Raw genomic sequence first — 9114 nt, 5'->3', positions numbered from 1 at the left:
CAACAAACAATAAACACATCTTCCACCCACCACACAAATTTTAGCCACAATTGAACAACCAAGAAAGCAACAAATATCAGACTAAATCTTGAAAACAACGAGATACCGCATTACAACCAGTCATTACAAACATGAAATCCTCCACCCCTCCCAATACACCCTACAGCATTAATGGATCCTATACTCATTTGCATCTATGTACAACAAGCTTAGCCAATAGATGCACCTGACTCATCAAACTTTTGACCAACCACTCATTCTAAATATTACTGAGTGAGGGCGTTATTTACTTATGAGAGGAATCTTTTAAACAAATTAAAAAGATCTAATATTACAAGCAGTGAGTATCTAGTTATGCTTTAATTAATGAAGGTATACAATTCACTCTCCTGTAAACATACTATGGGATGACTTTTAACTTGTTCCTATAGATTTTGTAGCCTAGGCGCAGTGAATAGTTGTGTGATATATGATTTCTTAAGTAGTGATTGAGATTTAGTTCTGAAATTAAAATAAAATATTAAAATTAATTCATTACATCTGTTCTATTTTTATAGAAGAACCTTCCCAAATAAAAGAAATTCTAAACTTTAAAAATATAAGAGGGAGTCACTAAACCATGTACTTTCACACTCAAGCAAGAGAATAGACATGTTGGTGAACTAGCCTTGCACTGTGAGTGTTTTATTGTTTACACTCTGTAAAATACCAGTTTTTTCACAAATAAAAAAATTAAAAAAAAGAACTGCAGACCACACTTCTTTATATTTTTGAACAAAATATTTAAAAAAAATATTTTAGAAGCATAACAATACAACGACTAGATTTGGTGTCACAGTTTGCTCCCAATTCATACTGGAATATTGGCAGCAATAATTAATAAAGCTTGTTCAGAAAACCATTTATTCCCGACATCATATTCAATGGCTAGTTCTCAGGATCTACAACAGTAAATAAATAAACAGAAATCATTTTGATGCGTGGTTTTTAGACGACACTGCCATATCGCACAGATATTCAACACCGCCATATCGAATTTGGATTTGGACCATACCATTTCAAGCTGCAGGGTGTCTAAACAATGACTCAACAAACAATAAACACATCTTCCACCCACCACACAAATTTTAGCCACAATTGAACAACCAAGAAAGCAACAAATATCAGACTAAATCTTGAAAACAACGAGATACCGCATTACAACCAGTCATTACAAACATGAAAGCCTCCACCCCTTCCAGTACACCCTACAGCATTAATGGATCCTATACTCATTTGCATCTATGTACAACAAGCTTAGCCAATAGATGCACCTGACTCATCAAACTTTTGACCAACCACTCATTCTAAATATTGCTGAGTGAGGGCGTTATTTACTAATGAGAGGAATCTTTTAAACAAATTAAACAGATATAATATTACAAGCAGTGAGTATCTAGTTATGCTTTAATTAATGAAGGTATACAATTCACTCACCTGAAAACATACTATGGGATGACTTTTAACTTGTTCCTATAGATTTTGTAGCCTAGGCGCAGTGAATAGTTGTGCGATATATGATTTCTTAAGTAGTGATTGAGATTTAGTTCTGAAATTACAATAAAATATTAAAATTAATTCATTACAATTCTAATATTACAAGCAGTGAGTATCTAGTTATGCTTTAATTAGAGAAGGTATACAATTCACTCACCTGTAAACATACTATGGCATGACTTATAACTTGTAGCCATAGGGGGGGGGGGTCAGTCTAGCCACAGTTGTAATCTTTTAAAATATGACTTCTCGGTTAGTGAATCAGCTTTAGTTCTGAAATTAAATTAAATTAAATTATAAAAATTAATTCATTAATATTACAAGCAGTGAGTATCTAGTTATGCTATAATTAGAGAAGGTATACAATTCACTCACCTGTAAACATACTATGGGATGACTTTTAACTTGTTCCTATAGATTTTGTAGCCTAGGCGCAGTGAATAGTTGTGCGATATATGATTTCTTAAGTGGTGATTGAGATTTAGTTCTGAAATTAAAATAAAATATTAAAATTAATTCATTACATCTGTTCTATTTTTATAGAAGAACCTTCCCAAATAAAAGAAATTCTAAAATTTAAAAATATAAGAGGTAGTCACTAAACCATGTACTTTCACACTCAAGCAAGAGAATAGACATGTTGGCGAACTAGCCTTACACTGTGAGTGCAGTAAAATACCTTTGATTCACACTATATTGAACATCAAGATGTTAATATTTCAAAATCTCTTTGTCACAATACAAATGCTCCCTATCTTATTTCATTTTTCGCAACAATTTTCCTAATTACGAAAAACGGTGATATGTTGTGAATTGTTCATCCCACTATGAATAGTTAGGTTGAATGGCGATAACACTGCTCTCCGCAGTTAAATAGAAAAAAAAAGTATTTTACTTTTCCAGCAAAATTGTCTGCAATGAACAATTCAATTGGCCTTTTGGTGGAGGCGTTAAAGACACGTGGGATGTGGGACGATACGCTATTTATATTCACATCTGACGTAAGTAATCAATTTCCGTTGTTACATTGAAAAGTGTTTAAAAGTGTGTCTGTTCTGTTCGTTTACTTTTTGTTGACTAGACTTTACAAATGATTTTGTGATTTCATTCGAAATGTTATGAGATATTGTTGACCTCCCATTTGAAACCGGCTCAGATTGATCCTTCGTGGCTCAATGTCGGTTTGTGAATTGTTCATTTAAACATAATGGAGCGGCAGCGTCTACATCCGGGTCCAATTGGCCTTTACGGGGCACTATTGGAACACTTTTTGAAGGTTGTACTCCTATACCAACATTCTTCCATGGGAGTATGTTGAAAAAGACTGGATACGTAAATAACGAGTAAGTTATAGGTATTTATAAAAGTCTTACATTGTTGCTCACGACTAATTTTATGTTCCCTAAATATGCCACTATATGCAACCCGTCAAACTATCGTGTAAACTATATTTACTACTTGTCCGATAGTATAGTGTTGTTTTAGTAGGGTTATTCTGTGTATAGCAAGTTTGATAAAAATAATGTATTAGGTAGTCAGCGCCAATGGCAATATACAGCATAGGCAATGAATCACATAAGATATAAACATTTTTTTTTATTTGCACTTTCATCATATTATTAAATACACAAGTATGAAAACAGACATTGAAATGTTACCAGTTAGTAACACTTTCTAAAATACAAAAAGTGACGTGCATCTGTAGCTTGAATTGTATTTGCACCAAGTTTGAACAAAATTAAATGTATGTTTCAGAATTTGAAACGCACATTCCAATTATAAACTATTTTATTTACTTTTTTATATATTTTTTTGTACTGAGACTTCGTCTTATCAATGAGTAAAAATTTAACACGCTTACCCAAGAACAGAGAAAATACCTGCGTTTTGTCAGCTATTTACAGAAATCATTTACCATTTCGCTATTCTAAGTTTCTATCACAACAATTTGCAAAATGGACGCAATGATGCTGTTCCATAGGCAGACTATGTTTTGGTTTTCATATATTCTGAATTTTTATTTTTATACGTATCTGTAAAATCAAACGACGATTGTTATTTATTTGGCATTAAATGTCATATTAATATTGTAATAATAAGTGTTATTTAGTATTAATGTATAAACCGCTTTAACTAGGAGACATGAAAATTCCCTATGACAGATTTTACAGTGGATATTGAACAACATCCCTCTTCATTCTACATTCCAATTAATTAACATTACTAATAATATCAATGTTTTTGCTTTGTATTGACAAGCGACGATTTTAAACTTGAAAACATCAAAATATTCAGCCTTGCAGGACATATATGACATTTTAAATAGACCAAGCAATGATTCTGATCGTAAAAAAATGCTTGGATGTTTGGTCGCTTAGACTTGTCATCAAACAAATAAACTAAAGGCGTACAGTAATATTTTCCACATTCCAGCTTTTGCAAAATATATACATTGCTATATATACAGATTTAACTTAATTACACAGCTACTGTTAAAAATATTTCTATCTATTTAAACTGTTCGACCCTGCTATTTTAAACAGTTTAAACCATTCAATCTCACAATGTTTGACACTATTATAGTGAACATTGCATCGTAGTAGGGGATAACATTTACACGGAGTTACCAGATTCGCCCCAAAGAAATGCATATTAGTACACAATCTATTTATCAATTCCTGTAATATAAGTTTATAATCTCAACCCTAAACATGCAAGTTGGTGATTATAAACAACATTGTTTGACAACAAGCTGACCATGTTTCACCCTACTTTGCAACTTTATTCAGTTCAAACCATTCAACATGACCATGTTTAACCTACCATGCTACCATTCTACAAGCTATGAACCTGACTATTTTTGACCGTACCTTGCTACATTAACCTGTTCTAGCTATTCTACCAAACCATACTTTAACCTGTTCAAAAAATTCGATCTGACTATGTTTGACCCTACCTTGCAGCTTTAATCTTTTCAAGCTATGCAAACTGCACACACAACATTGAAAGACGGATGGTTATGCATCCTCACAATACATAACACATTATATTATCACTCAAAAATAATGTTGACCCGACAAGTATACATATAGTGGAAACCCATCTCAAATACAGATACATGTCTACGGGAGGTGAATCTCATCTAAAAACATAAAAAAAACAATCGACTAGGAGAACATGAACACACTGCTTTGTTATATTTGATACTTCATTGTGATGTTTGTTAAGCAGTACAACAGTGATTGCAAAATGTTGTTTCTCTCCCCTAATTGCTACGTTGACTATTGTAGCCTTTCACTGATATGCGTACCACAATCAATATCCCCTACCATAAAAACACCATCTCACTCCTTGTGTATTCTGTTTACCCAGTTAACAATAATATGTAAATATCTTCAATAACAAAAACAATGTGATAGGTATATTAAAGGGAAGTGCAGGGAATTTGAGATCAATGAATGAATTATGACGATAAAAACAACTTGTATGTGCTGCGAAATGCGCTATATATTGCATCGCTTCGTTTTGCCTATAATGGGCTTGTCGATGACGTCACCAATGAACACTGATCATTGAACCCATTCCTTCTAGTACGACATTCCCACAGAAGTGCTACTTTGACACGGACAATTTAAAAGTTAAATCATGGTGAGTTGCAGATTCATGTAATACCTCAGTTGATGTTACGTTTCTCGGAATCCTAGATAGACACCTCCGTTATCTCCGCGACAACCACCTCCAAAATAATTATGCGCTACCTGAGGCCTGTCTTCCCGATTGAGAAAAAAAAACCAAGGTCTGAATTTATTTCCTGTAGCTATTGTAGTAGTGATAGTCCTGCATGAATTTTTGACCTTGGATTTTAAACATTCGGTAATAAATTGTGTTCAAATTCAGTGCATAACTAGAAAATGTGCCGAGTTTTTAGTATAATTGTCTTCAAATATTGAACATATATATACTCAAGTATAATGAAAAGTTGTGAAACGACAATTTATTAGTACTTGTATTGTTATGTCATGACTTAATTGATATAGTTCATTTTTTTATTTAAAAATTACTATGTTATGCCATATTTGTATAACCAATAGAAAGAAATCGATTAGACTCTTATTATTAAAGAATACCTAATTCAGAAGGACCACCTTAATTTTGCCAGAGCCCTGCATATTTTAGTCAATCAAGAAAATATTTGTGTACTGCTTAGAAGTATGTTACATCTCTAAAAGAACATGAACATACTTTTATTGCAAGGTATTCCATATTAGACCCTTTCTCAGAGAAAAGTTGTTTTGTATAATCCAAAATATATCAACTAATCTGAGTGTCATGAAAAAGGAATTAATTTTGTGGTTAATCTTAAGGAGATTTGCCCGTTTCCCCTCATCACCAATTATTAAATGAATTTGAGTTTTCTTCGCATTAGCTTTAACTGTAAAATACATTCAGTTAGTTGGTCAGAAGGATAGTTCCCGCTTCAAGTTCTCAAGAAGTCATAACTCTCTCTCTTCGTTCATGGCAATTTGTATTACTATATTGTATAGTTATTACATAATTTAGTCCTATCCTACCCACCCAATGAGTCAGTAAAATCTAAACTTTCTTTTATCCACTTAGGCGGAGTATCTTTGATGAACTCACAATAATCTGCATCTGTTAACAAAACAGTAATATATTTCCAGTAAGAAAGAGGCGTAGGCGAATCCCAAAAACGAAGTTTAAGAGAAATAGCTGAATGATCAGTAAGCAATCATAAGCAATCGTTCATATTTGTTTGGGTTTTTCCCCCAACACAATCGCAGCTATTATTCAAAGTATAATAATAGTCACTGCCCCACACAATAATAATTTCAGGATCTGATGTATTTTCATGCAATAATTCAATAATATGAATTAACCAATATAAATCGCAAATTTTCAATTTTCTGCCAGAGCTTAGGTGAAATTCAATGTAATTAAAACTATTGATACTATTTCTGAAATGGAAACTTTGCATGTGACATCAAAAGGTCAACTAATTTGTTGTTGGAATTTATTGGGAGGCTACATTGTGTCCCAGGATGGCGGACAATGGATAGAAAACTGCGTTAAAAGTTCTTTGAAGGAAATATGGCCTGTAAATGAAAGTTGAATAGTGCAAATTCACTTTTTACTTATTATTAAGAGGCTCGTATGAGTTAGTTGACAAATGATTGCTGTTTTATTGCAGGGGAATGTTTACGTGGCGTTCCTGTTTGTTAACCCCAGGTCACGCAATATGCGCTAACTCACAAACGATGAAAGCGTAAACGTCATGGTTTCTGAAGATTGTAATTGAAAATCAGAATTCATGCTATACACAGAACTAAACCGAGTAACTGTATAAGGCCATTTAATATATCATAATTCGAAACACAAAGTGGATATGTGATTTATCCCCGATATTATTTCTTAATATAGGGAGGATAGGTTACTAGGAATTATACATACATGATACTGAATCTGTTCGAGAAGATGGCCAAGTTATAACTGTGATGGAATTCCTAAATGAAGAATGTTTAAATGTCAGAAATATTCGTCTCTGTCTGAATCATTGACAGAAAATAGCACCATACACCATACAAAGCCGACACCATATTATGCAGTATATTTGGAAACAAGATACATGAAGTGTAGTGTAGATCAAAATAAAATGCTTTGTCTCTGACGGAGTTAAACATATTTTTTTATTGACCGGTATAGCAAAAGATGTTACGACGTATATCAAATATCCAGTCACACTATAGAGTATGTGTCATCAAATATATTGCCAGATCAGACAAACAATGCTGTAACATTTAACTGTTTTGAAGCAACATTAAAATAATGCTAGTCAAGACTAAACAAAAAGAATTGCTACAAAATGTGGGTAGTCATATCCTCCATGCAGTATGTCAGACAGCCGTGTGAAGTTAACAGTAAATTTATTAGTTTCATCTTTGATGTCATATGATGTCATATGATTTGTTTAAAAGTTCTAGAACAATTCATGAAAGCAAAGGCGTATAAAAGTCTTGTGACAATTTATAGAAATAAAATGATTTGAAAGAAGAAAATGAAATATTCAAATGAGGCATTCTGATTGGTGGAGAATCACAAGGTAGGTGTTTATTATCGGATGAAACTAGACTATCAGCCTTTCGCTTTGATATAAATTATTTGTACATAAATAGAACAATATACATTTATATAGTCAGAAGAACAGTATCTACTCAACATCATGGCCCTATACATGTCATTCCAAGAGGAAACAACGCATTGCATTTTTACTTAGATACCTAAATCAAAATGTCGGGCATATTCGTATCTGTCTGAAGCATTGACACGAAATATCACTATACATCAAAAAAAGCCGACACCATATCATGCAATATGTTTGAAAACAAGATGCATGCAGATCAAAATAGAATGCTCTGCCTCTCACGAAGTTACATATATTGTTTTTATTAATAGGTATAGCAAAAGCTGTCATAACGTCTATCAAATATCAAGTCACAATATACAGTATGTATCAACAAATATGGCCAGACCAACCAAACGAGGTGGCAGTGGTCATAATTTATACAAATTTAAAAATGTAATATACTCTCAGACATGATATAGAAATTCATGGGTTTGTATTTATTTGTCTTCATGTGAAACTTGAGGTATATATCGGTACAGTTATTTGTAAGTGATTTAATCTCACCACAATGCTGAAACATATCACTTTTTCGCTAGAAATATTACATTAGTGCTAATCTAGACTAAACAACAACAATTGCTACAGATTGTGAGTAGTCATAGCCTCTATGCAGTTCACAGTAAAATTCATCAGTTTCATCCCTGATGTCATATGATTTGTATAAAGGTCCTAGAACAATTTATGAAAGCAAAGTTGGGAAAATGACATATTCAAATGGAGCATTCTGATTGGTCGAGAATCACAAAGTAGGTTTTAAGTATCGGATGAAGCTAGACTATCAGGATTTCTCTTTGATATAAATTATTTGTAAATAAATAGAACAATATGCATTTATATAGTCAGAAAAACAGTATCTATTCAACCTCATGACCCTATACATGTCATTGCAAGAGGGAACAACGCATTACACTGTTACTGAGGCCAACACGTGTTATCGAGCGTGACTCGAATGTGTTATGTACAGTAATGATTAGTAACATAGTTCGCCAAACACAGCCATGTACCTTCCATATAGTTCACCTCAACCCAACACTAAATACAAATGTCAAATGATACAACCAGTCACATAACACAGCAGGATACAGGTTTTTAGTAACTATCCCCCATCCCAAATATATTTTATACAACCAGGTGTTTTTCGACGAATCAGTGGTCTCCAGATCGTGTGTCGTATGCACCAGTGGTGTTATGTAACATCCAATCAGTGGCTTCCACCCTTTTATATACAGATGTATGTTTATTCGCATGTAGCAATAAGTATGTCGCCCTCTAGTAGTTAATATATCAGTTCTTTTTTATTTAGATAATGGCAATTTTTTGGCCAGAACGTCCTCTAGTATTTGTGGGAATCATGTTTATTTGGAATGCTCTCATTG

This window comes from Saccoglossus kowalevskii, chromosome 9 (assembly GCF_978046115.1).
Source record: "Saccoglossus kowalevskii chromosome 9, keSacKowa6.1, whole genome shotgun sequence".
Classification (NCBI taxonomy): Eukaryota; Metazoa; Hemichordata; class Enteropneusta; family Harrimaniidae; genus Saccoglossus; species Saccoglossus kowalevskii.
The sequence above is the reverse complement of the archived record's forward strand: the minus strand, read 5'-3'. Positions refer to the sequence as shown.